General features: G+C 37.7%; 1 long non-coding RNA gene across 22 annotated transcripts in view; it reads right to left on the reverse strand.

Annotated features, from left to right (window-relative positions):
• Positions 1 to 27,711, reverse strand: part of LOC102148965 (uncharacterized) — a 178,278-nt gene that overhangs the window by 117,813 nt on the left and 32,754 nt on the right. For 13 of the 22 annotated variants that reach the window (XR_011437715.1, XR_011437719.1, XR_011437721.1 and 10 more), the window contains 2 exons: positions 27,524 to 27,691; positions 21,897 to 21,973 (listed from right to left, as the gene is read on the reverse strand). This is a non-coding gene — a long non-coding RNA (uncharacterized lncRNA). Of the gene's footprint in view, positions 1 to 17,303; positions 17,368 to 21,896; positions 21,974 to 27,523; positions 27,692 to 27,711 lie in introns of all 22 variants that reach the window. The other 9 variants (XR_011437710.1, XR_011437704.1, XR_011437713.1 and 6 more) reach the window with 1 other exon arrangement.

Here is a 27,711-nt window from a genome sequence, read left to right on the forward strand (position 1 = left end):
CTTTGTTTTCCGTATAGCATCTCCATGGTCTCAGGTACTTATAGCAAGAAATCAACGCAAAAGTAAAATTTCTAATCATTACCATGGCTTAAATCAGTAGCTCTCAAAGAATAGCATCCTTAACAGCAGCAGCAGCAGCAGCAGCAGCAGCACTTGGGAACTTGTTAGAAACCCAAATTTTTGAATAGCATCCCTGAACTACTGAATCAGAAACAGCAATCAGTGTTTGAACAAGCCCTCCAGGCAATTTTGATGCCACTAACATTTCAGAACTGCTTGGGATTCTGCTACTTGCTAAGTATGTCTACTATTCCAATTATGCTTTCTGGAGCTGGGGAAATAACCACAGGAAGAGTTCAGGGATCCACTGTGAGACGGATCTGAGCTAAAACTCTATTGATCACCTGACCTCCATAAATCCCTACTCTGAGGTGGACTATAGTGACATTTTGTGTCCCCCTGAATTAATGTCAGTCCAGAGGCAATGTCTAGCAATATTTGAAAAACCTGATTGTTTCCTTTTCCCCAAAGCAAAATCAGCCTGGGGCATGGTGTTATGTCAGGGACTGAGTGTTGGTCTGCTGGTGGCCTATTGGAGATTCAGCCATGGCTGCAGCCAGGCTGGCCTTGGTGAGTGGAAGTCTGTCACTTCCAAGGATATTATAGACTTCAAATCTTTGAGGTATTAATAGCTAGTAACTAATTAAATTTCTTACTTGTAGATATGCTTAACATATTTTTTCCCAGTTGATTTCGTCTTCAGATTTCCTTCCTCTTTTAACTTGCCTCATCTAGCAAGCATTTTCACTAAGATGGCTGTTGTCCAACATCTGGTTCTGAAAGGAAACTTCAGAAATCCATCAAAACACATTCGCTTGATTCCTGTGGGTTTTTGGGTGGGGAATAAATTTAAACTCTGTGTGAACCTAATGAGGATAAAATAAGCAAGGACAGAAGAATAAAATATTAGGTTGGGACTGTAGAAAACCAAAACTGTTAGGTTTCTTCCCTTTCTTCTAAAGGATGGGTCCAAAGGAAATGGCTTGCTACACAACCTATCTTGCACTGCCAATATAGGTATTCATTATGTCATAGATATCCTGTAAACATCATTGAAATCTTTCTTTCTGCCACTTTAGATGGGGAGAGCTACATAATTATGAACAGACCTAATCCCATTCACAGGGAATATTCTAGAAAATAGACTCTCTCTTTTCCTCTCAATCCATGCCCACTATTCAAGAGATGAGGCATGGGGCAGAACTTAACAGAAGCAGGACTTAAAAGCGTTGCACAGAAGTGTGACAAATTTACAAAAACAGTTCTAGAGTATTCTACCAACGATATGAATTATAGAATTTTGTTACTCTCTCCAAACTAGATTCTCAGTCTAGCTGCTCTGCTTCTAAGCATGTGTATGTAGGAATCATATACCTGAAGAAATGGGAGGCTGGAAATAGAATATCATCCCTTGGGAATAGAGTGCATCACTGAGCAGTGGTAAATACTTACCTAGTCCCTTCCAAAGGTTAAAAATAAATTGATGTTTAGTAATACATGGTAATAGGTTCCAAGTCCATAGCAAAGAAGAAGCACCTCATATTTTTTATGTCATCACTTTATGTGGCAAATTTTATGAACCACATTTTGTTGAATCTATGATGCTACCAATTGTAAAATGCATCATTGTTTTATATACCATTAGAAAGAAAAAGTTGCCAATTAAATCACACCTTATGTTTTTTTCTTTTCCTAAAGAGCTTGGCACTCTAATCTCCTCCTATGAGTCTTTTTTTAATGGTTTTTCTGGTGAGGAAGATTGGTCCTCAGCAATATCTGCTGCCAGTCTTCCTCTTTTTTTTTTCCTCCCCAAAGCCCCAGTATATAGTTGTATATACCAGTTGGAAGTCACTCTAGTTCTTCTCTACAGGATGCTGCCACAGCATGACCTCATGAGCGGTGTGTAGGTTCACACCCAGGATCTGAACTGGCGAACTCTGGGCCACTGAAGCAGAGCACACGAACTTAACTACTTGGCTAGAGGGCTGGAGCCCATATCTTATGTTTTTATTTCACATTTATTGAAAGAGCTCTTTTAGACATATTTAGTCTAGATTTTTATCATATATAACTTTCATACTTACATTAAAAGAAAAAAGTTCGACTCTTCTAAAACAGAGGTGTTGATGTTCATCTTCTCCCCCATAACATCACCTAGTAGGCCTCAGGGATGTGGTGTTACATTATGAACTAAAAAGAGTGTTTACTCTTGTCTCTAGGCTTTTCTTCCAGGCAACTGACCTTTACTCTTCAAGCTTTGGTGTTAACATTAAAAAGCCTACCGGAAGAAGTCGATGGAAGATTTCCAAACAATTAAGTTTCATATTACTTTTACAATGAGACTTAAACTAGTTGTTGACTAAAATGTTCAGCAGTGCAGCTGTCCAGTCATACCATCAGCATTAACACAAAGTCGCTATACTTATTGCTGACCTTTTCCTTTAACTCTTCCGATGCATTCCACAAAATAAAACAGGAAGTAGTATACTTGGTCAGTAATGTGGGGCTCCTGCCCATCAATTTCATACTTGGTAGGCATTCACTTCACTTTCTCTCTTGCCATGAACCCTGGAGGAATCTCTTTCTGGTCAGAGAAATACACTTCTTGTTTCATGTTCCTTTGAAGGACTCTACTCTGTCTGTGAATTTCCTTCCTCCCAGGGACAAGGCTTTTGGCCAGTGATGTATTACTGAAGTGACAATATCAATTGCTCTGAACAAGTCCACCCATGTGTAGGCAATGACAATCACGTCCCAGCTGCAGCCTGGCCCTCAGTAACTATAAGTGATAAGATGCCATCATGTAGGTGGCTGGCATGGCCAAGGGCTGCCAATTTTAGATACTAAATGCTAAACTGTGGGACAAAGTGAGAATTTTAGATTACATGAAATAAAGGTAATTGTTATATCTTAGATTTCCTGAAGGGCAGGGATCATCATTTATGTGCCTCTGTATCCCTGGCACCTAATTGTGACCTGTGTATTATTCAGAGATCAGTAAATGTTTGTTGAATGGCCTATGGCCAGCAAAATGCTGATAATGCATATCAACAAAGCATGAACCCTCACTTTTGTTTTCCTAATGATAGAAAATATCAAGTATTCAAATCGTATTTTTCTTTAAATAAGAATATTTCTTCCCTATGGCAGTCATGAATTACAAGTAGAGATTGTTATGTGCCACAAATACGATCCTCAAAATTAAGGACGTGGCATAGCAGAAAATTATATTTTATTAACATATAAGGACAATCTAGCTAAATATAATTTACCAAAACATCTCATAGATCCTGTGAACTTTCAAGTAAGTAGGAAAGGGGAAAATTTCTATGGATGCTCTCTCATTGTTAATATGGGAAGAAAATCCATGTACAACAACACACTTTTACAAAACTATTTGCCACAAAAATGGCTCTCCAAATCTCTTACGTGTACATTCAATAGTTCCCTTTACTTTCATTCTCAGTGAAACAGTTGTCTTTACACTCAAATAAGCCAATCTTTGTCACTGAGTGTAGGGAGAAAATAATCAAGTTAGCCAAATTCCCTGCCCCATCTTCCCCTCAAATAATTTATCTCATCATTCAACCTTCCGTGAATGTAGATTTTTAACTTATTCTAAGTGCCATTTTCAAAGAAAACATTCTTAATTAGTGTAATCCTTCAGGGTGAAGTAAGAAGATAGAACCACACTAGTAATGTGAAGAGGGCAATTCTAACACAAAGAGCTATTAATTAGTACAGAGGATGAACTACAAAGAGAAGTAAGGAGAACTCTAAAGGATAAGCAGACGTAAGGAGCAGCCACCAGCTCTTGGACTGTGGGAGCAAACTCAAGAAGGGAACAAACTGAAAAGAGCACCCCATCCCACCCCCAAGCACTGACGAGACTTGCCAGGAACCCACCCACTGGGGTATGCGTCACTGGTCTCCAGCACACCACTGACAGGGCAGCTGCTCCAGTCCAGGAAGTTCCACTAGCAAGGAAGCCACTCTCTGTCAGGTGCACCTCAGGATCAAGAAAGGAAGCACAACTAGGAGGAGAAGCAGCCCTTCCTCTTACCATGCCTCTCCAGCAGCCTCTCCTGATAAGGCCTAACACTGTGCCAGCTGGCTAGAAATGTTCACAGGGTCCAGCCTCTATCACAAAGCATTTCACCCGGCCTTAGCTGCCCAGCAATGCTTTCGTGTTCATGACCATCTCTTCACCATTCCCTAAAAACATCCATTTAAAAATTATTCCATGTGTCTACTCTTCAGCTTTGCCCTTTATTCTTAATAAATGATCGGTTGCTTATTTTAAAGAGAATTAAAGAAACATTCAGAATGAAACTCATCTTTGTGTGCTTACCACAAACACGTGCATCTACATCTTGCTCCTTTCCTCTTATCATCATGGGGTAATTGTATTCTCCCTTTATAACGCTTATTCTACCACCTATTCACTGGACCACATCCCTTCCCATACTTTAGGAACTAGGTTTTATCACTTTTATCCTTGTTTATTTTCCATTTTCCTGAAGTATTTCTAAAACTGTGGTCTTCCGAATACCTACCTCACACTCACCTTGGGTACTTGGTTAAAAGCACAGCTTCCAGTGCCCCACCTCAGACCTACTAAGTCATCAGCTCTGTAAGGCAGAACTCAGGAATCTCCTTGATCTGAGTGTCCTTGACAATACTTCTGCATGCTAAATTTTGAGAACCAGTGATATATCATCTTTTTTGCATGCTTACTACTTCCCACTCATTAGAAAGAATTCTTGACTCTTCCCTCCTCTGATTTCTACGCTCTTTCTTTACCCCTTCACAATGAAGTTCTCTGAAAGCATTTTTCATAGTGGGCTGCAGAGTAGACTAAGAATCACCATCTGGCTTTCACTTCTGAGATACTAGAAATGTTCTGCAGGTCATTATGATGTCTTTGTGATAAATTCAAAAGACTTTTAAAACTTTTCAACTCTTCTGTAGCTAGATTTCTGCAATGTTTGACACTGATCTTTCCTTTCTTTTGGCTTTTATTTTTCTTTCTTCATTTCTTCCTATTTGTATATCAAATCCCTTAGTCAATTGCTCAGACTTGTCTACGTATCTCTTAAATATTGATATATTCATGGTTCTACATCTGGCAGTTTCTTCTTTTCTATACATTTCCTAAGTAATCTCTTGGACCTCTGTGTCTGTCCCTACCATGTACATGATAATGTCAGCCAAGGTCTCACTCCTAAACTTCATACCCATATTAAATCCAACTATATACCGGCTAGATTTACCTAGATGTTCCACAAGCATTTGAAACTCAGTGAGTTCAATTTTAGGCCTGGCTCTTTCCATTCAAGCCCCAATTTTTCTTCCTTCACCTTTGTGAATAATGCTATAATCCCTCCAGATGTTAAAGTAATCATTAATTCTTTCCTTTCCCTCAGCGCACATCCAAGAGTCACACTAAGTTATAAATATCTCTTTTAAGTTCTTTTCTTTTTCCATTGCCACAATTTTATTTTAGTCTACATTATGTGTATTATGCAGAAGCCTACTAAAAATACACTTCCTACATTGTCAAGTTTTTTTCTAAATATCAAATGTGATTATGTCACATCCCTATTTAACCTATGTTTCCATATAGCAACAACAAAGAGAAGGTGAAATATTTAAAAATATACAATTTGAAAAATAATTAAAAATATTAAACACCTAAAAATAAATATTCTGAATATTGTGCAATACCTCTACAGAGAAAAACACTATTTAGAGAAAATAGATAAGACCTAAATAAATTAAGTGTACACCATATTAATGAATTGGAAAGCTCAATATCTTATAACTTTGTCATTTCTACCCAAGTCTATTCATATATTCATCTAATCCCAATCAATATCCTAAAGTTGTTTTGTGAAATTTTATAAGCTGTTTCTAAAATTAATGAAAAAGCAAAGATTCAAGAACAGTCAGAGCAGTCTTGAAGAAAATGTTGAGAGGAATTGTTTTACTTTTATTCAAGACTTTTAAAGTTATAACAACAAGACAGCGGAGAGTTATGCAAAGGACAGAGAGGTATACAAAGATTGTTTAGTGGTGGAACCTATTTTCATTCTTTCTCATTCTTGATATTGATAACTTCTGTCTTTCTCTTCTTTTTGTCTGTTCAGTCTTAACAAAGCTTATCAACTTTACTAGTCTTTTCAAAGAACAAACTTTTGGTTTGTTTATTTTATCTCTTCTACATTTATTTTCTAACTAATTAAAAGTCAATTTGCTGTTCATTTTCTACGTTCTTTAGATACTTAGATAGCTTGTTTTCAGCCTTTCTTCTTTTCTGATATATACATTTAAAGCTATACATTTCCTTCTAAACTCAGCTTTATCTGTAGCCTGCAAATTTTGATATTTCCATTGCTACTTCCAAATACTGTCCAATTTCCATTTTGATTTCTTCTTTTATTCAAAGGTTATTTATAATTATTTTATTAAATTTCTAAATATTTGGGGCTTTTATAGCTATCTTTTGTTATTGATTTCTTAGATTACTTCCAGTGTGGTAGGGGAACATCCTCAGAATGACTTAAATCCTTTGCAATTTGTTGAAAATTGTTTTATGGCCCAGCACATGACCAGTTTTGATCATTTTTTCATATGCTCCTGAAAAGAATATGCATACTGTCATTGTTGGGTGCAATTTTCTCCATATATCAATTGGTAAATATGTTTAATCGTTTTGTTTGTTTGTTTTTTGAGGAAGATCAGCCCTGAGCTAACATCCACTGCCAATCCTCCCGTTTTTGCTGAGGAAGATTGGCCCTGAGCTAACATCTGTGCCACCTTCCCTTACTTTATATGTGGGACGCCTGCCACAGGACGGCTTGATCAGTGGTGCATAGGTCCATGCCTGGGATCCGAACCTGTGAACCCTGGGCTGCAGAAACGGGCACACGCAAACGTAACTGCTGTGCCACCCGGCCAGCCCCAATCATGTTTTCAGATATTTTCATGCTTACTGATTTTTTTTTAAGGTTGGTCTATTGGCTATTGGCAGAGATGTGTTTAAGTTCACTACTGTAACTAGGAATTTGCCTTTTTTCCTTTAAATTACGTCAATTTTTGTTTCAAAAGTTATTAGTTATCAGATACATACAACATTTTTTTTTTTTAAATAAAGATTTTATTTTTTCCTTTTTCTCCCAAAGCCCCCCAGTACATAGTTGTATGTTCTTAGTTGTGAGTCCTTCTAGTTGTGGCGTGTGGGACGCTGCCTCAGCGTGGTTTGATGAGCAGTGCCATGTCCGCGCCCAGGATTCGAACCAACGAATCACTGGGCCGCCTGCAGCGGAGTGCGCGAACTTAACCACTTGGCCACGGGGCCAGCCCCCAGATACATACAACTTTTGAATTGTTTTCTCTCTGGTAGATTTACCTGTTTATCAAAATCAAATGTCTCTCTTTGGCTCTAGTAATATTTCTCACCCTAAAGTCCACTTTATCTGATATTTGTAGAGCTACACATGGAACATCTTTTTCCATCCTGTTGCAGTCTTATTATGCCCTTACATTTAAAATTTGTGTCTTCTAAGGAACACATAGTTTTGTGCTGTTTTCTTATTCAGTCTGAAAACAGCTGTCTTTTAATTTGAATATTTAGTACATTTGTAATACAATTATTAATATTATTGCTTTTATACCTACCACTTTACTATATGTTTTCTATTTGTACAACTTGTTTTCTGTTCCATTGATCAAGTATTTTATTATTCTAACTTTCCCTCTATTAACTTGTGAGATATATATATATATATATATATAGATGTATACATTTTATATGTCTACATATATCTAAATATATTTACTTATAGATATATTTACAGTTATACATTTATAAAGAGATAGATATAGTTGTACCATATACCTGCATCTATATACCTCTATCTTTCTCTATTTGTCTATACACATGCTATATATACGGTTACCTCAGGGATTACAATATGCACCCTTTGCACCCTTGACTTATTATCATCTAAGAGTAGTTTCTATTTACAATCAACAAGGAAAAGTTATGAGTTTTTAACTTCTTTTAACCCTCTCTGACTTTTTATGTTATTGTTGCCATGCATGTTAATTCTACACATATGTAAACATCACAAAATATTTTATTTCTTATTATAAATATTATTTTGTATTTATCCGGGTATTTCCCAATACCAGTGATATTTTTCCTTCTTGCATTTTTCTTTCTGTCTGGGACCATTTTACTTCCGCCCGAACAACCCACTGTGGTATTTACTGCAATATTTGCTCATGGGGAATCCTCCATGTTTTGTTTGTCTGGAAACTCTTTATTTCACTGTCAATTATGAAGTATACCTTCACTTAGCAGAAAATTCTAAACTGGCAGTTATGTTCTTTCATCATTAAATATGTCATTACACTGTCTTCTGGCTCCCATCATTTCTGTTAAAAAATCAGCTCTGTCTTATTGTTACCGGTTTGAAGGTAACGTGTCTTTTTTCTTTGTATATTTTAATATTTTCTTTTTGTCTTCCATTTTCAGCAGTTTGACTCTGACCTGCCAAAGTGTCAGACTGTCATTTACCCTGCTTGGACTTTAGACACTGCTTGAATCTATTAGCTATTATCTTTGGGTAGATTTGAAAAACTCTTGAAAGATTATCTTTTCAAATATTGCTTCTTCCCCATCCTCTGTCTCCTTCCCTTCTGGAACTCCAAATTCTTCTACGGTAGAACTTCACTGAGACAGCTTTTAAAAGATGTGCTTCCAGATGCCACTCAAAGGAAGGGCTGTGGAGCGAGAAACAGTGATGAGCAGGAACTGGCCAACATCGGGGTAAATATAAGCGGGAATTTATTACATAACACACTATTTAATTATTACTTAGAACTTATTTAAAGAGTATAAAAATAAGTCAGAACTAAAATAAGGACATGATAGATCTGAGGAAATGTGGTATTTAAGTGTGCTAAGAATTCGTACTTTTCAGGTGAGGGACAAAGATATCGATTAAGGAACTTTTCAAAGTCACATGCGTGCTTAAAGTTTAAGACTATTTATATAAAGATGAGAAATAGGTATTAAAACTTTCAAAGTGTTATTGGAGCAACAGGATTTCTAAATAAAACAACGTACTAAAAGCTTGAAAAAAGGGAAAAATGGAGCATATCGGGAAAAACAGAACAAACAGAATTCACAAAATAGGATAGCAAAAATAAATGATGAATACATCAGTTTAACTGAATTTGACAGTTACATAAAGATTAAGGTTTTATTAAATAAAATGCAGGTATATTCTGTTTAAAAGAGGCACACTAAAAACACGAGCATACAGAAAGATTACAAGCAAACGGATGGCAAAATATATACCACGCATTCAGTAATAAAAAAAAAAGTTCTACTGCAGGGGTCAGCAAAATTTTTCTGTAAAGGGCCAGATAAATATTTTGGGCTGTCACATCTACTGAACTCTACCATTGTAGTAAGAAAGCAGCCATAGATGATATGTAAACAAATAAGTTTACAAACATGTAAACAAATATTATGTTCTAATAAAGCTTTCTTTATGAAAACACGTGGTAGGCCATATTTGGCCCATGAGCCATAGTTTGCTGACCTTTTGGTCTATTGAAAGGTCATAATCATGGGTCTAATAGATATCAAAGGAATATTTTAAGATACAAAGAAATTGGGGCCGGTCTGTTGGCATACCAGTTAAGTTTGTGTGCTCAGTGTCGGCAACCTGGGGTTCACGGGTTCGAATCCCAGGTGTGGACCTATGCACCACTCATCAAGCCGTGCTGTGGCGGTGTCCCACATACAAAACAGAGGAAGACTGGCACAGATGTTAGCTCAGCAACAACCTTCCTCAAGAAAAAGAGGAAGATTGGCAACAGAGGTTAGATCAGGACCAATCTTTCTCACCAAAAAAGAAGATAAAATAAATAAATTGATATAATGATTTTATAAGAAAAATCACTTTCAGAAGCTGAAATAGGTATTCAGCAAAAATGGAGGCAAAGGAATTGGATCAGGATGGTGGACAACCTGAGTTTTTCCTTCTTTACCCATCATTAACCAATCATTTATTTCCTTTTCCCTCACCCCACCTTATACTAGTTCTAGACAAGGTAAAAACTAAGGCATCAGCTTGGGAGAGTGATTTCAGAGAGCACATGGTCCAGAGTTTATGAGAACAGAATCCCCAGAAATTGTAGGAAAGAATGTAAGTGATCTTATGGGGATATTACTGGGGCAGCTCTTCTGTAGCCACTTTTGCTATGAGAGTTAAATAGAGTACAGGACCACCGCCCGTGATAGAAGAAGTTCCCAAAACTAACTGACCCCACTAGTATTTATGGGTAATTATTTAGGAAAAGATACGAAGACACCAACCACCACTTATACTCAGCATTATAATCACAAACTGTAATACAGCATTTAAAAGTTACTTGTTGTCTCTTAATTATAATTCTTACCACTAGGTGGCACTCATCCAAAGTGGAATTTACCCAGGAAGGTGACACAAAGCTTGCAAACTGACATGGCCTGACTCTGGCCCACAAATGTGTTTTGATTGGCCTGTCGTGTTCTCAAAAATTTGTATTACTGCTCAATGCTTAAGATTTGGAAAGTCCATATTATGAAACTGTATTTCTTGCTTCTCTTGAAAGATAGATCTGACAACATTGGGCCTTTACTCCTGCTGCCAGCAGCCAGCTGGCTCTCGCAGGCCTTGGTGTGGAGCGAGCACGCACTCTCATGTCAGGCAGGGCTTCCATCTCATTGGGTCGGCTTCAATCATCTAAGGCCCTGTCTGGCCCTGTGGGTACTTAACTTTGTGATCCTGCATTACAGTTGGACCAGAAGGTCTCTTGCAATGGCTGTTTATTAAAAAAAAACTAAGAAAAATATAATTTAATACTGGGATGTACTTCAGAAATATAGACATAAAGTTATAAGAGAAGAAATAAGACAGGAATCAAGATCTGGTTACCAGATTATCGAATGAATCTTGAATTAATGAAAGTAAAGGAGCCTCAGAGGAAGGTAAGAGCAAGACAGTATAAAAAGGTAAAGAACAATAGCATCCAGCAAACGTGTACCAGGTCCAGTGGGCTACGCACTTTATGTAGATTCACGCATTTAATTCTCAGCATCATTCTTTGAGGTGCATTGTTTCCTTCCCATTCCACAGATAAGAAAAGTGAGGCCCAGAGTTGAGTAACTTGTCCAAAGTCAAAGATCGTAAGCAGCAGACCTGGGTTTAAGCCCAGGTAGGTCTCATGCAAAGCCCAAGCTTTCAGCTTCGACTCTATGGCCCTTGCTGCACAGAGATTACTTGATGATCAGTTTGAGATGCAGTTTAGTTTGCTTTGCCATTCATGCTGAATTTTTCTGAGCCCTGAAACTAATCAATCCTGATTTTCCCCGCTCAGCGAGGACACAATTTCTGAAGGAAGACAGCAGATGAACGCTTCTCTGTCTTCTGCATTTTGAAGAGAACAGAAGTAAAGGTTCCCTATCAGATAGCAGCATGGGCCACTTGCATTGTAACCAACCTTTCCCTCCTCTCTTCAAGATTCTCCTTCCTGCGAGAACTCCAAACCTCCCAGGGATGCTTACCCCATCCTGAAAGAGAACCAGAAAACCTGCTCCATCAGTGGCGGATGCCATTCTTTTTTACAATTGCTGCCACACGATGTCGCTGCTGAAACGCAGGGAGCATAGCCACCCACGTAGGGTCCCTGCTGCACAATGTTGCTGCTGAGGCCGGGTGGGTGCTGTGGCTGGTAACCAGGGCAGAGGAGAGCCTTGATGACCTACATGCACCACTGCCATCCATCATGCATCTGGCAGCAGTGTCTTGACAGGGAGAAGAAATCTCTCCTTAGTATCACTTTCAACGATGATAATTATATGCCATTGTAGACCTGGGCCCCCCACGACTTCGGGATTATTTAAGAGACTACTGTCATGTGTGGGTTAATGACAGGGAAATATTCTGAGAAACGCATCGTTAGGTGATTTTGTCTTTGGCCAACATCATAGCATGTACTTACACAATCCTAGATGGCACAGCCTAGGCTATACGCTGTAGCCTATTGCTCCTAGTCTACAAACCTGTACAGCATGTTACTGTACTGAATACTGTAGGCAACTGTAACACAATGTATCTGTGTATCTAAACATAGGAAAGGTACAGTAAAAGTACGGTATAAAAGATAAAAAGTGATACACCTGTATAGGGCACTTAGCACAGATGGAGCTTGCAGGTCTGGAAGTTGCTCTGGGTGAGTGAGTGAGTGGTGAGTGAATGTAGAGGCCTAGGACATCACTGGACACTACCGTAGACGTTACAGACACTGTACACTTAGGCTACACCAAAATTATAAAAAATTTTCCTTCTTCAATAATAAATTAACCTTAGCTTACTATAACTCTTTTACTCTATAAACTTTAAAATTTTTTTAACTTTTTGACTCTTTTGTAATAACACTTAGCTTAAAACACAAACACATTGTACACCTGTACAAATTTTTTTTCTTTCTTTATATCCTTATTCCATAAGCTTTTTCCTACTTTCAAAATTTAAAATTTTTTTTACTTTTTAAACATTTTTGTTAAAAACTAAGACAATGAACACACACATTAGCCTAGGCCTACAGAGGGTCAGGATCATCAATATCACTGTCGTCCACCTCCATATCTTGTCCCACTGGAAGGTCTTCAGGGACAATAACATGCATGGAGCTGCCATCTCCTGTGATAACAATGCCTTCTTCTGGAATACTTCCTGAAGGCCCCGCCTGAGGCTCTTCTTGAGGTGTCACTCTTTCCAGAAATATGTCAATGGTGGTTTGCTTGGTCTGTTTCTTTTTTTATCATAGATTTGCTTGTAAGCAGATAATGCACCATGAACATTCCTCTCCATTAATGAAAACCTTGTGGTGTTGGGGTCTATGTTTTCAAACTTTCTAAGGAGCTGGTTGAGGTCGGCAAAAGCTTCTGTTAAACCCTTCACGGTGAATTTTCTTAGAGGGTTTTCTTTTTCTTCTCCTGCGGTTTCCTTTTCTCTTGCCTCTTCTTCAGCTATGGATTCCTATTTGAGTTCCAACAACTCTTTGTTAGTCAATTCCCTCAGAACCACCTCTAGGAGCTCCTCAATGTCATCCTCCTCTACACTCAGGTTAAAGCTGTTTGCCATCTCAACCACAGCCTTGTTGATTTCTGCAACCTCCTCATCCTTGGTAAATCCTTTGATGCCATAGACAAACCCCTTGAGTGTCTTCTTCCAGATGCCATTCATAAACTCCTTAGTGACATCACCTTAAGTCCAAGCAAGGTTAAAGTAGTAGGCCTTACAAGCTGCTATAACTCATTGATCCACTGGCTGGATCAAATTGGTGGTGTTTGGAGGGAGAAAGACCTTTTTGATATTGGGATGAAGATCACCAATAAACGGAGGATGTCTAGGATGTTATTGTTACTAGCAACAATAAGCAAAATCTTGAAAGGCATGTTATTCTTCAAAGAGTACTTCTCCATTTCACTGGCACAGCAATTCAGGAGGGCATCTTGGAAGAGGAGCTGTGTCATTCCTGGCTTCTTACTGCTTCTGTCATGCACTGGCAGTGTGTGCTTACTGATATGCTTGAAGGCCCTGGGGTTCTCACTGTGACAGATTACAAAGGATTTCAATTTGTAGCCTGCAATATGGCCCCTCAGAAAGATTGTTATCCTGTCCTTAAAATCCCTGAAACCTGGCATTGACTTGGCCTGCTGATGGATGAAAGTCTTTTCAGGCATCCATTTAGAGAATATCTCCTTTTTTAGCCAAGGAAGAGTAACACTCCTTTATGGCAACGCCTGACCTTGGTGCAAAAGCAAGCTGTAAGCTTAATGCTTGTAAATCTTTCTACTGCTTGAAGAATTACTCTGCATAGGTTGAATCACCTTGTATGGATTAAAGCAGCAAATTTTAGTTTCAGAGACTTCGATGTGGACTTGCCATGTGAAGCATCCTCAGCGGCTCAATGCCAAGTGGATGATCTCCAAATATCTTCTTGTTAAAAAATAGCTGGTATCATTATTGTTTGCCATAGAAGAGCTAGGGGAGCATGCAACTGAACGACAAATGATATTTAAATGAAGTTTCCAATTCAGTAAAGATTTTTCTCTTATAATCTCACTATATGCCAATGTTCTTTCTCATGGAAATATTTCTGTATCTTTGAGTACAGATATGAGATGAAGAATAAATATGAAGAAAATGCTGAGCATGGATTTGCGGATCATGAAATGATTAGACGAGAAATGACCTTTATAAATTGTCCATTTTGTTCTGGATATATAGTAATATAGACATATAGTCAACTCTCAACTAACCAGAACAAAGGGAAATTCACAAATAACCCAAGGCCATAGTTGAAATAAACTATGCATCATCTTCTACTGCTTCCCAACGCCCTTCTACCAACTTATAAGCAGCCTATTCCCAAGGCTTGGCTCAAAATTTCCTAAAGTCTTCATCCAGGGGAAGGGGGAGGGCATTCTACTGAATATCAGTGGCAATAAGTGATAAATAACCATTGTCTAATTTCTGAGTCCTGCTGCATTATTACCATAGTTAATTAGGAATTCAATTACTCTATCCCATGATAATTGAGAAGTGCCCATATCCTAATCTATAATATCTTCCACAAAGTAGAATTGCACATCCTCTCTTGTCAATCAGTTCTAGAGATAATCAGCCAAGGAAATAATTTTCTAAAATAGTATAATATTGATTACTTTCCCTATGAATTAAGAAAGATGATTTCCTGAGAAGTCACATATGTTTAAAATGGAGGGTATTAAGTAAGTGGTATGTTTTACATCAGTGATAGAAGAACTCCCAAAGCAAAAAGTAAAAGTTCAGAATTATAGAAAGGTGTAACAGATCATGAAATTCAATCTTTTAACTTCTTCACTTCCAGATAAGGAATCTCATTGCATTCAAGATGAATCTTCCCATCTGTTAAATGAAGATCTCCAAATGATTTGACCTCAATTGCACAGTTGGCTACTGGGGTGGAAAAAAAGCTAAAATTCCAGCTAAAGTACTTTCTATTACCACATATGGCATTAGAACTAATCAGGCACTGTCTTCTAAAACCATTTCCCCCTCCCCCCCGCCAAAATCAGTGACATTCTACATGAGAATTCCAGGATACAGTTTTTAGAACATTTGGCTGGAGCTAAGAAGGAAAGTTGCTGGTATTGTGGCTATTCTTTTGTGGTTTATAGGCAGTCCAAACATCAGTTGTCTGTTGTTATATTTCAATTCTCAAAGACTGTGATGGGATCCCATGTTATGGTATGCTTAAAATAAAAACAGAGAGATTTCCTTTCTGAGGCTGTGGGATGACATGCAGTTCTGTGCCACTTCATCAGAACTCTGTCTTTGACCAGAGCATTTATTACAAAGTGCAGTAAGTGGAACAGAACCACAAGAGAAACATTAGAGCTCTTCCTCCCTTTCTGAATTAGTCTGAGAGAGGATTTTCCTTCAGAAATCACGTCTGCCTCAGTGCTGACTGTGCTCAATAGTTCTGTCTCACTGAATGAATTTCCCATGGTGTCTACAAAGAAAATACCTGAGCGAGTTGGGATCTGGGCAAATACACATTTTATAGCCTCTTTCATTGAATGTCCTCTCTTCTTTGGAATGGAATTATATTATCAAGTCATCTTTGGGAATTGGGTGGGCAGAGATGTATTCAGATTTAGTTCCAATGAGTTCAAGGCTCAGGACAGAATATGTAAACGAAGATGTCCTTCGGCAATGAGGAAAAATAAATTGAGCAAGGCTAAAATTTTGGAGTTTGAAAAACTGAAACAAAGGAATTTATTGTGTGTGGAGTTAACTAACATATGCAGACCAGAGTTCTAAAAGTCTGCCACCAGCTTTTCAATCAGTTCCTGTTACCACCATATTGGTTTGGGTTCATCGCAGCCAACTTTGCATCCCTATTCTTCTTCGGTGATCCTGAGATGATTAAAGAGCTGAGGATTTTAATTTGTTTTTTTATTTTTAATCTTTATTTTCCCTTTTTCTTAAAAAAAAGTTTGAAGTTGGCTGGAACTTCTATTACATAGTTGCCTGAGGCTGCGCTGGAGCTGGAAAGTTGTGGAATAAATCAAAGCAAGCTGTGCTCTTGTGTTTCAGAATTATTAAACATTTACATTTGACTGGTCAAACAGTGTCTTTTTCCTACATGTATACACCCTTGATTGAGCGGCCGAGTTTGGTGCCTATAATTTGGAAGATACCTCATTCTATCAGAAGGCATATTTTAGGCCCAATTCAGCTATACTTTGCTGGTGGAATAGAAAATTTAACTTCAAAGGTAAACTTAAAAAAAAAAAACCTTATGCTTACAGAGTACATAAATATTCCAAAACAGCAAAGCAAAGAAAATGATGTTTATGATGCTAATTACTGAACTTTACCAGTCCAATCTAAGACATATTAAAAAGTTCATCAGATTGGCAACAGACCTTATTCAGTTGTTAAGCTTTCACCTTATTTTCCCCCTAAGGTCAGAGCACCAATCCTGAAGGAAGAGGCTAGAAAAATCTGAATAATGTTCTACAGAAATCCAAGAATAAAAGAATGCTAAGGTAATTTCTACTTTTTTGGGATCCTAAGGTCATACGCTTTTGGGGTTGAAAAAGCTCATGAAGCTTTCAAAGATGACATATATGTAACCAAAAGAGAAATGGAGTACACTGTACTCTAGTTTCTGTGTGAGTTGTAGGTGATAATATTTAAGATGGAAAACCAAGCTAAACTCTAATAATTTTCTCTGGAAGAAAAGTCATTTAGATTACCTACTTTCTTGTCGCCATTTTCCAAGAGCTTTTTTGTGAATATTCCACGATTTGCATACTTTGCAGATTGGGAAATACAGTGGTTATCCACAATAGTTAATGAGAACAGCCCAAGATTTCCATTTTTCCATAGAGTTTCAAAACCTCTAGGCTAAGTCATCCTCTCTTTGACGTATCCTTAAACATTACACCTAGTATCAGATTATTCCATCACATAGCATTTTGTTAAAATATATTGAAATAAGTATATAATATGATATTTCCTGCGGTACAATATTCCCACCTTGCGAATATTCCCAACAGTGATTGCTCATAATCACATTATGTCTGAGTGGTGATTAAGGGGATGTTTAATAGATTAGCTTACCTATTCTTCTGCATAGTCAGCTCTTCCCTGGCTCCCATTAATGTTTGCTTTTAACCAGATTTCCCTTAAATGATAAAGTAAAAGGGACAAGAATCAGAAAGATTGTGAATGGATAACCACTGTGTTGTTTCATCCCCAGCACTGATCTGGGGCGCTGATGAAGAGATAGTTACATATGATAGAAATAATCCTTTCGGTCTTCATCTTCTGTCCTTATGACCAAACCAGTCGGGTTCAATTATGGCCTCAAGAATGTGTCTAGGCCTCAGAAATCATAGATTCCAATATCCCTCACTCCCACCACAACCTCCTCACCTTCCATTTCTCAGAGGATCTCATCGCTACCCCCAAAGACCTCCCTCTCCTTAGTTCCTCCTCTCCCCTCAGCCAAGTATATGTGCCCTCTCAGCAAGAGCTTTACTACCTACCCTGAACCTCATGATTGAGCTTCTTTGTACCTTTTCACCAGTACCTCAGTTTACCTATATCCTATCCTCCTGCTAGACCTACTCTTCATATTACCTGACCCTTGGACAAAAGACAAGGAATAATCCACCTTTTCTCCTACTCTATCAGGGACTGAGCCCTGCTGGAGAAAGTCGCACGATCCTGCAAACTGATGAAGTCAAACTTCAAGGCTCTAGCTTCACAAGGCTTTGGCGCCTCCTATCTGCCCTTTCATTAGCTAACGGCTAATGTGAGTTTTCCCTCCCATTCCATGCAATGACTTCACAATCTAAACCATCACTTCCTTGCCATTAAATTCACAATCCAACTTCCAGTCCCCTACCTTCTTGTTGTCATACATCTTCTCAATGTCACCTTCTACTTAGATTATGCTTAAAGCTTTCAGTGGTTTGTTTGTTTGGTTGGTTTTTGATTCTGAACTTTCCACCCTATTTAAAAACTTATTTACCACCAATCCATTTTTACCTTCTTTCCTCTGGTCTAAGTTGTCCCTACTCAAGTGACAGCCAACCACCTAGCCCTTGACTCTGTGCAGCTCATTCTTTTTAGAATTTATGTCCTTGTTCTCCAAAACATATGATTTTTTTACTTTTATTCCTACTTCTATAAGTGGAGTCTCTTTCTTTCACATGTTCTTTAATTTTAGATTTTTTCCTCAGTTTCTTGTCTTAAGCATAGACAAAAATTGTGTAAAATTAACTCATCTTATGTCATTTTTAACTATCATCAGTATGTTTTTGACTTCCAAATCTATGTTTTCAACTCAACTCCCTCTCCTTCTTGAGATTTAAACAAATATTTTCACTAGCTGGACCCAATTATTAACTTTTGAGAGGAACCTAAATCAAATATTCTAAAACTAACCTCCTCCCACTACCCTGCATCCCTTCCCTAAACCCTTCTATATACCCAACATCCACTGGCTCTACAAACAGCCACCTTAACTCAAGCTTGAATCGGTGTACCTTTCAGCACCCTACTCCCTCACTGTTTATATCACACCCTTAACTTAGTCATTGACTATATCTCAAATACTCTGGTGCCTAGAGCCCACTTCTCCATCTACACTATAAATGCTAGGCATCAGGCTGCCATCACAACCCTCTTGGAGATGCAAAAGACGCATAAACAATCTCTCTGCTCCTGGTTTTGTCTCTTCATTTTCATTCTCCACAAAGCTTCCGATCACTCGTCTTAGATGAAGGCTGATTACAACATTTTCCAGTTTAATATCCTTCAATGATCATCTACAGAATAACATCTGGACAACTTACTGTGATACTTCTTCACGATCTAACCCTTGCCTACCCCTTCAGCTATGAACCCCCTGCCTCAAACTTGATGCTGCTGCAGCAACATGGAACAGATCGTATTTCCAAGATTCTTAAAACTGTTTCTCTCCTTGTTGCTTTCACTCATATGATAACTTTTTCCGTTTTTTTTTTAAAAGGAAGCTTTAAAAGCAAAATATCCAGTAGAATTGTATTGTGAAATATTTCCATAAACAGTGGGAGTTAGAGGTAAATCTCCTCTGATAGCCTTTTCCCCTTTTGTCCTCCAGGATTCAATAACGTACCAACTCTCTGGGTTTTTTTTCTATAAAATGAAGTTATTCAGTGAAAGTTCGCCCATCATCTTTGTCAGAGAATAATTTCCCCTAGTGAATATACAGTACACATAATTTTAGCATACATTGGATCTAATAATGATTGAAAAGTTATAAACCTGTTCTGAGATGTCTGGTAAAGTCCAGGTCCTTCAGAAGTGGGAAGATGCTAAAAATCACAAGGAGTAAAGAGCTAAAAGAAACTGGAGGATTTGAAAGGACAAACATCCTTGCTGTAGGTGAAGATAGCATGTGTCACCAGTTCCTTCCATATCTCCTAATAATGGCCCATTTTCTCATTGCCATGCTGTGAATTATTACAGTGTTGGGTAGATTCTGAAATTAGGAGGTAATACCAAAAAGTGGCAATGAAAAGAGGGTTTTGGGTGGTATTTGTATATCTTGGTCTAAAATGTATTCCTTTGAAGCAAGTTTGAAATGTTGTGAGAAGCTGGTGTCACCTGATGTTCATTTGGATATGCCATTGTCCTTGTAAAGGCAGGTGACAGGTAACTGCAAGCAGGACCTGTCTTTGCTTTTATTAAGCTTCTCCTGTGTCTCATAGGGACTATAATGGGAAGGAGTCTTTCTAACATCTTTTGCCTGAAGTTTCCTATCTCATTTTCTGTATCAGATGCCAATGGTGCCTGCCTTACACCTCCTCAGTCTCACTCTTGATTTCAGCCATGTCTATGGCAAACAGTTCCATGATGGCTTTGTCTTATGTTGTGCTATCATAACTAATCCCCTCAAGTGCCCAAGCTTTCTGCCCAGGGCTTCTCATTATTGCAGCATATGACACAGAAGACCGTTCTGCATGCATACATTTGCATGTTGGCAAAACAAGAAGAATGGGAAAGTCCCCATATAAAGAAAAATGGCTACCAGCCACTCCATCTGTCACCACATTGTATCCCTTCCTCATAATCAAAAGAGGCAGATTATAGTAAAAACATACTATGTCCACAGATGGCTAGCAGGGAAATTCAAATAAAGATGAGCACACAGCCAGTAATCACAATACATTTGAGGGAAAACTATAAAGTAATAGAGCTAATGGAGGCAAACTAAATGAAACTTTAGAAAATGGAGACACCTTCCCCCCCAGAGAGTTTCAGGAAGATATTGTATCCATAAAAATCTCAAAAAGAGATCTACAAAATTTAATAATTCATCATTAGCTTAAAAAATACTGCAGAGATTGTATAAACAGTAAAATGAACAAAGGATAAGAGACATAGCGTGTATATCCAGAAGTTCCAGAGGCAGTTCCTGAGGAAGACGGCACAGAGAACAAAGAGAGGGAGTGGTTCGTAAAATAAATACAAAATGAGAGAAGAAAATGTCCTAGGATTGAAAAAGACTTGGTGTAAGGTTGAAAGAGCTTGTTTAAGTGTTAAGCAGAGTAGCTTAAAAAATCATATAGAAAGCTCCAACTTTAGTACACATAAAAGTAAAATATCAAAGCATCAAGGACAAATTCTAAAATGTAGAAGAGAAGAAAATATAAAATATTACTATAAAATAATAAGTATGAATTTCCCTAGATGTGGTAAGAGGATTGTGGCAAATAGAAGATTGTTCTTACTCTTTAGAGAAATATGCTGAATAATTCGAGGTGAAATCCCTCGATGGCTGCAACTTATTATCAAATGGTTAAACAAAAGAATGTACACACGTATAGAGAGGGGCACATCAAGCAAATAAGGCTACATACTCATCTAGGTGGCAGGTATTTGAGTATTTCCTACACCATTCTTCCAACTTCCCTATTTGTTTGAAAACTTTCCTACTATAAAACTGGGGAAAACTTCTCAGGATCCTGTTGACTGTCAACTAACAACCAAAAATTATCTCCAAACTATCAGGTGTCAGACTGAAATTAGACATTTCACTAGTAACACTAGATACACAAAGAAAATGGAGCGGTATCTTCTAAGTTCTGAGAAAAATAACCTTTTGACTTTCCCAGCTAAATAAATTATTATTCAAATGTAATGGCAAACAAAGTGATTAGAAACTATAAAATTTACCAATTTCAAATTGCATTTAATAGAATTCCTAAAGAACATATACCAATAAAATTAATGAATTCAAGATGAAGCCAAATTAAGCATTAAGCATATAGAGTCAGTAAACTATTCATCTAATCTCCTTCCTAAAAATCCACTAAAAATAATATGAAAGAAAAAAAGATCTAAACCGACAAATACAAAGAGAACACGGGAAGGAGGACAGCAGCAGAGGAAGAATTTCAATCAATTTTTAAAGAACATTAACATATATGGATTTAATAAGGCTAAGGCAGCCACGGTCACAAAGCCAGACAGTGCATGAAGAGGAACAGTTCACTTGCCAGGACTGGGAGGGTTTAGGACTAGGGAGACTCAAAGTGCAGAGGAAAGTGATGAGGAGGCATACGACAAAATTGAATTTTTGTTAGTACAAAAATTGTATACAGTTAACTCTTCCACCCTCTTTCCCACCCCACGCATAGCTAAGCTCCTCCTATCTCTCACCTCAGGGAAGAGATTGGCAGCTTCTTCTCTGAAGAACTTAGTGGTCCTTGGGATGTACTTCCACCAATGGTATTTTGCTGAAACAAGAAAAAACAGCCAATGAATGAGTAGTCCTCAAGCTAAACAAGAAAAACAGCCAATGAATGAGTAATCCTCCAGTTAAACAAGAAAAACAGCCAATGGATGAGTAGTTCTCAAGCTAAACCACACACAGTTTTCGATCTGCTTTTCAGAGTATCACTGTGAAATTTTAATGGAAACGGAACTTTATGAGACATTTGAAGAAAACCTCCCATATGAAAGAAAGATACCAAAATAGTCAGGAAAAAATACCCCTGGAGTTTGAGGTTTTCTTCAAAACTATTGTCTTTAATTAATATCCTCAGAACAATCAGGAAGATATTCCATAAAACCAGAGCAGAGTGCTATGGAAAATGAACAATTGGAGAACAAAAAAGGGCTCTCAGAAATAGAACTTTCTAAAGGACAATACAAGGGCTGAAAGATAAAAATTAAGGCAACCTCCCCAAAAGCATGACCAAAACCCAAAGATGAGTGGGAAAATGTGAGAGAACAATCAATTCAAGACATCCAACATCTTAGTAATAACAAGTTCATTAAAAAAGTAGGAGAAAAAGAAAGGGATGAAATGGTAACTGAGGTAGGGCAGAGAAATTTCCCAAATCAAAATGGCCCACAAAGTGTGGAGCATCACAGGTGGACTATTATTTACTTAATATTTTATATTCAACCAACATGTTAGTAGATATAAAGGAAAAATATTAACTACAATCAACAGGTAAATTTGAAACACTCTTTGTAACAAGCATGTCTGTGTCTCAAATTTGAGGATTATGGCATTTCAGCTTTTGAACACCAAAAAATTACAGAAAACAAATCTTTAACAGAGTTGACAGCCTACAACCTATAGGCCAAATCCAACGTGTAGTCTGCTTTCATACTGTCTGGACCTAAGAAGGGTTTTTCCATTCTTAAAGAGTTACAAAAAGCAAAACAAAGTAAAGAATACGTGACAGAAACCACATGTGGCTTGCAAAACCTAAAATATTTGCTATGTGGGTTTGCTGATCGCCTGTAGTAAGCACAGCAATGAGTTATATGCTCTCTCAATATGCTCTCTCTCTATATGCAATCCTCTTCTAGAGCATGAAAGAGGTTCTAAGACTCCATCATTAAGAAGCTGGGAAATGGAGTCAACTCAAATGCATGGAATATGTGAATAGCTTTTGCCAAGTGGTACCTTATACTATAGGGAGCCTCCACTCAAATGATTTGGTACCGGGCATGTTACTTACATTAACATGAGAAACCAACCAGGGTCGAAGTGGCCCAGGAGCAGTAGAAAGGGCCAGAAAGGAACTAAAGAGAGCATCCTGCACTAAAGCCATTCACATTAAAAACACAGAAAATGTGCTGTGTCTGACCAATCAGCACGTCCTGTTTGTACAAATTTGTATGATTTGTACTAAAATCATTACCATATGGATGAATGTTATGCTCTAAAATTTCTGCTGCTTCTGTAACTTTATCATTTTCATAGATATCTAAGAACCAAAATTTTGCTTATATTGAGGCACTCTCCTCTCTCTTCTCACGTTTGTGAATTTCTTGGCTTAATATATTTCAGGCCAAAGGTTTTCATGGGACGTGGTAGAAAACAAAGAAATCTGAAGCAAAAGGAAATGCAGCCTGTGGACTGAAGCTGTAAAGACCTTATGCTATAGATCAACTTCCAAGATGGCCTCCAACAATCATGCCTCCTGGTATTTACAGCTGTGTAATGCCCTCCCCTTCAGTGGGGGCTGGGCCTAGTGACTTGCGTCTAATGGGTAGAATACTTCCCTTGATTAGGTTCCAAAAATTGTGACTTCTGTCTTACTAACATACTCTCTTGCTGGCTTTAACAACATGTCTGAGGCCCACATGACAAGCAACTGGGAGAAACCTCTGGCTGACAGCCACTGGGTAACTGAGGCCTTCAGTACAACAGCCAGTGAGGAATTGAATCTCGCTGGCAATCTCCAAATAACCCTGCACCAGATGAACCTGGAGATGGCTGCAGCCAACACCTTGACTGCAGCCTTGTGAAAAACTCTGAAACAGAGGACCCAGTAAGCTGGGCCCAGATTCCTGATCAACAGAAACTGTGAGATAATCACTGTATGTTGTTTTAAACCTCCAAGTTTTGGTGTGATTTGTTACACAGCAATAGATAACTAATACACATTATCATAGGAAGAAAATGTGCATGTTGTTTGTTCTAGGGCCAGTTTGTGTTGCTGCCAGCATCTGAAGATGGTGAATATTCTACAGCACTTAGGAGGGACTGTACCCATGCCAAGACTTTAGTTCAGTTAAATGCCATGTAGTACTAATAGACACAGACATTTCTTCCTCTTTGACTTAATCCATTTTTCTTATTGCTATAATCCAAATATCTAAGATTAAAAAAAAGTCATCTCTACTTTCAGTGGAGCTTCATTTGTCTCTTTGAGAAATATGAATTAGTTACCTTGCCAGATAACCCTTACTGTTGGGGACTGGAACTGGCCACCCCAAGATGTGTCTCTTTGGCATGAGAATTATTTTGGGCTGGTTACTTTTTTAAAAACTGTAGACAGGAAAGAAACTGAAAATTAGGATCCAGTTACCCTTTGTTAAGAGACATTTACATTTGTAAAGGAAATCTCCATCTGTAAAGGTGTCTCCCCCTCTGTACCAGGAAAAAGGGGGGATGACCTTATCTCTAGAAACTCTTATCAATGAGGAAGGCAAGGACTTAAATCTGCATAATAACCTTACTCTTGTTTACTGTGCTTTTTTGGTAACTTCCCATGATCAACTCCCCCATCCCCAACATCCTCCTTTGTCTTTAGCTGAGGGTGGTATTTAAGGGGAGAGCTTCAGCCATTTTGGTGAGTTGCTCCTTTTGCCTGAGTCTTTCCCATGTATACATGTTATAAAGTTTTGTTTAATTTTCTCCTGTTATTGTGTCTCATGTGAATTTAATTCGTTGTCCAGCCAGAAGGACCCAGAGCAGGTAGAGGAAATGTCTTCCTCCCCTACACTTACCAAATATAGATCCAGTGATAATTAGAAAGATTTATTTTAGAACATTTTGTTACTTTTTAAATGCACAAGTGATAGTGTCATCAAGGAATATTCATTCAAAATATTTTAATATTGAAAATTTTTCAGTAAATTTTATTGTTTTCCAATCATATATGAGAGCTTAATAAGAAACACTGGATATCATCTTGAGCTTTAAATAGAGATAGATATTTTATTCTTTTGTTTTAGAAGATTAAAGTCCACAATATGAGTCTTTTCACATGTTTTTGCTCTTTAGATCATAAATGGATTAATGGTGTTGATTCTTACCTGATTTCATAAGATCAAAGTTGATTAAGAATTTTATTTAGTGAACTGAGTCTGCAGTTTGCTTTAAAATAATGTGTGCAGTGGGTGGAGAAGAAGAACACTGGCCATGAGCTGATGGTTGTTGAAGCTGGTGATGGGTTCATTACACTATTCTCTCTACTTTTGTATTTATTTGTAATTTTCCATATGTGTGACAGACGTATATAAATATTTCATCTCTCAAAGGATCCTACTGCAGTATTAAATGAATTCTTTTTCCTTATAAAATCTCATGCTGCTTTCAAATTTCTTGCTACAGCAACCAGCAAAACAAAGCTTTAACGTTTCCTGTTTTCAATAGGACTGCTTATTTTGAAGGAAACATGCTGGAGAGGCAGCTATAATAATAACAGCCTTTAATAATGACTAAATTTTACTGGTGAGTTTCAGTGAAGCAGACATTATGCCGTGTGCTTAACGTGAATTATTTCACTCTCATCCTCACAGGGATAGTTTTATCCCCGGGGTGAGAGGTTACCAGGAACTTACCTGTAAAATTGACCTGAATAAGTTACTAGTATAACTTATGCATGAGAAACCTAGAAGCTGAATATGAGTCAGAATCTCTATGAAAGCCCAGTGTACATTCTACAGCACTGTATGATATACCGTGGCATTATTTTCTCCTATTGTAATGCTACTCTGGAAAGTTCTTTGATGTCCTACCAAGTTTGATATCTTCTCTTTAAATATTTGATAAATTGTCTGCAACAAAACACTTCCTGACACAGATTCTGGTACATGTTTATATTTTATCTTTCAAGGGTAAATAACATAAATGAGTCCATAACTATTTTCAATGGGAAGGTCTTGCTTAGGGTAGTATTAGAAAATCATAAAGCCAAATAGTTTGATTTAACATTGGCTAGAATTAGAGTCAATACAAGAGGCCAATGAATTTCAAAATAATTAAAAAGAAAAATCTGAAAGAATAATAAGACAGTTGATTGTTATGAGGATCTGTAGAATTCAAAACAGTGAACTAGCTATTGAGAGAAGCTGGAGAATATTTGTCTCATTATCCTATATTCTTATATAAAAAAATTGAGAGTTTATTTTTCCTGGAAATTTTCCCATGGCTTGCTTTTGCATAACAAAAGACCTGGAGACAATGGTGTTTACTTCGTTTTTGTGGGAAATTGTATTGATTCATTATTTGTTTGCTACACTTAAACTTGCTCATCACCCTTATGGAATTCTGAACCCAGTGACTTTTCTGATGTTGCTAAAACCAACACAACCGCCAATACAAAAGCAGTGTTGATTCTCTAGGAGTTAAATAAGCATTTGTAAGTTTTTTCTTTCTTGCCTAGGATATGGAAGATTTATTTTTAAAATACAACATGAATTTCCAGTGTTTTCATTTCCACTTAGTTTCTGATTTAGCTGTCCTAATAAGTTATCTAGATTTGGATCCTGGCCTACCGTATACTCTATGGCCACTTGCTTTTTCAAGTCTGCTTTCCCATCAGTAAAACAGAAACCCTTGCTCTGATCTGAAGACAGTTATATGGCATGGGTGGCACAAGAATCATGGTAAGTGCTCAAAAAGAAATCATTTCCTCCTTTCATATAAGAGGCAGGTTAATTTTCCTTTTATTTCTACAGAACTTTTTTTTTTTTTTTTTAAATTGGCACCTGAGCTAACATCTGCTGCCAATCTTTTTTTTTCTTCTTCTTCTCCCCAAAGCCTCCCAGCACATAGTTGTATATTCCAGTGCTACATGGGATGCTGCCTCAACATGACCTGATGAGCAGTGTCATGTCCATGCCCAGGATCCAAACCAGTGAAACCTTGGGCTGCCAAAGCAGAGTGCAGGAACTTAACCACTTGGCCATGGGGCCGATTCCTTTTTTAAACAAATAATATCATAGTGTTTCACAAGAAATTACCTAGAATTCTCACTTAGTTAAAAAATGTTGATTGGACAATTCATTACGATGATCATATTATTACAGAAGATGAGGCAGAGGGGAAATTTCAGGGTTGTGAATCTGAAAAACCATCATCCTGAAACTCAGAAAAGATTTAAGATATCAGCTGGTCATTCTTTACTTGAGAAAATGTGTTTAGTCAATGAGATAGTTATTTCCAATGCATGTTATGATGTTTGTAAGTTGAGTGTCCTATTATTTTGCTTCTCAGAAATTATTTCCTCATATTAGCTCAATGTTTCCAAACTTACCTGATGATGAGGCTCTCCTAAGTTAAACACAGATGTTCAGAGCCCCCTCCTTGGACAGGCTGATCCGCTGGAGCTGGGGCAGAATCTGTACATTTCACTGTCGCCCCAGGTGGTTCTCACGATCAGGCGAGTACAGGAAAGAGTGCATCAGCTGATCTGCCCGTTTTGCTGATTGGGGGAAAGTGTAT

Source organism: Equus caballus, chromosome 4 (genome assembly GCF_041296265.1).
Source record: "Equus caballus isolate H_3958 breed thoroughbred chromosome 4, TB-T2T, whole genome shotgun sequence".
In the NCBI taxonomy this organism is placed as follows: Eukaryota; Metazoa; Chordata; class Mammalia; order Perissodactyla; family Equidae; genus Equus; species Equus caballus.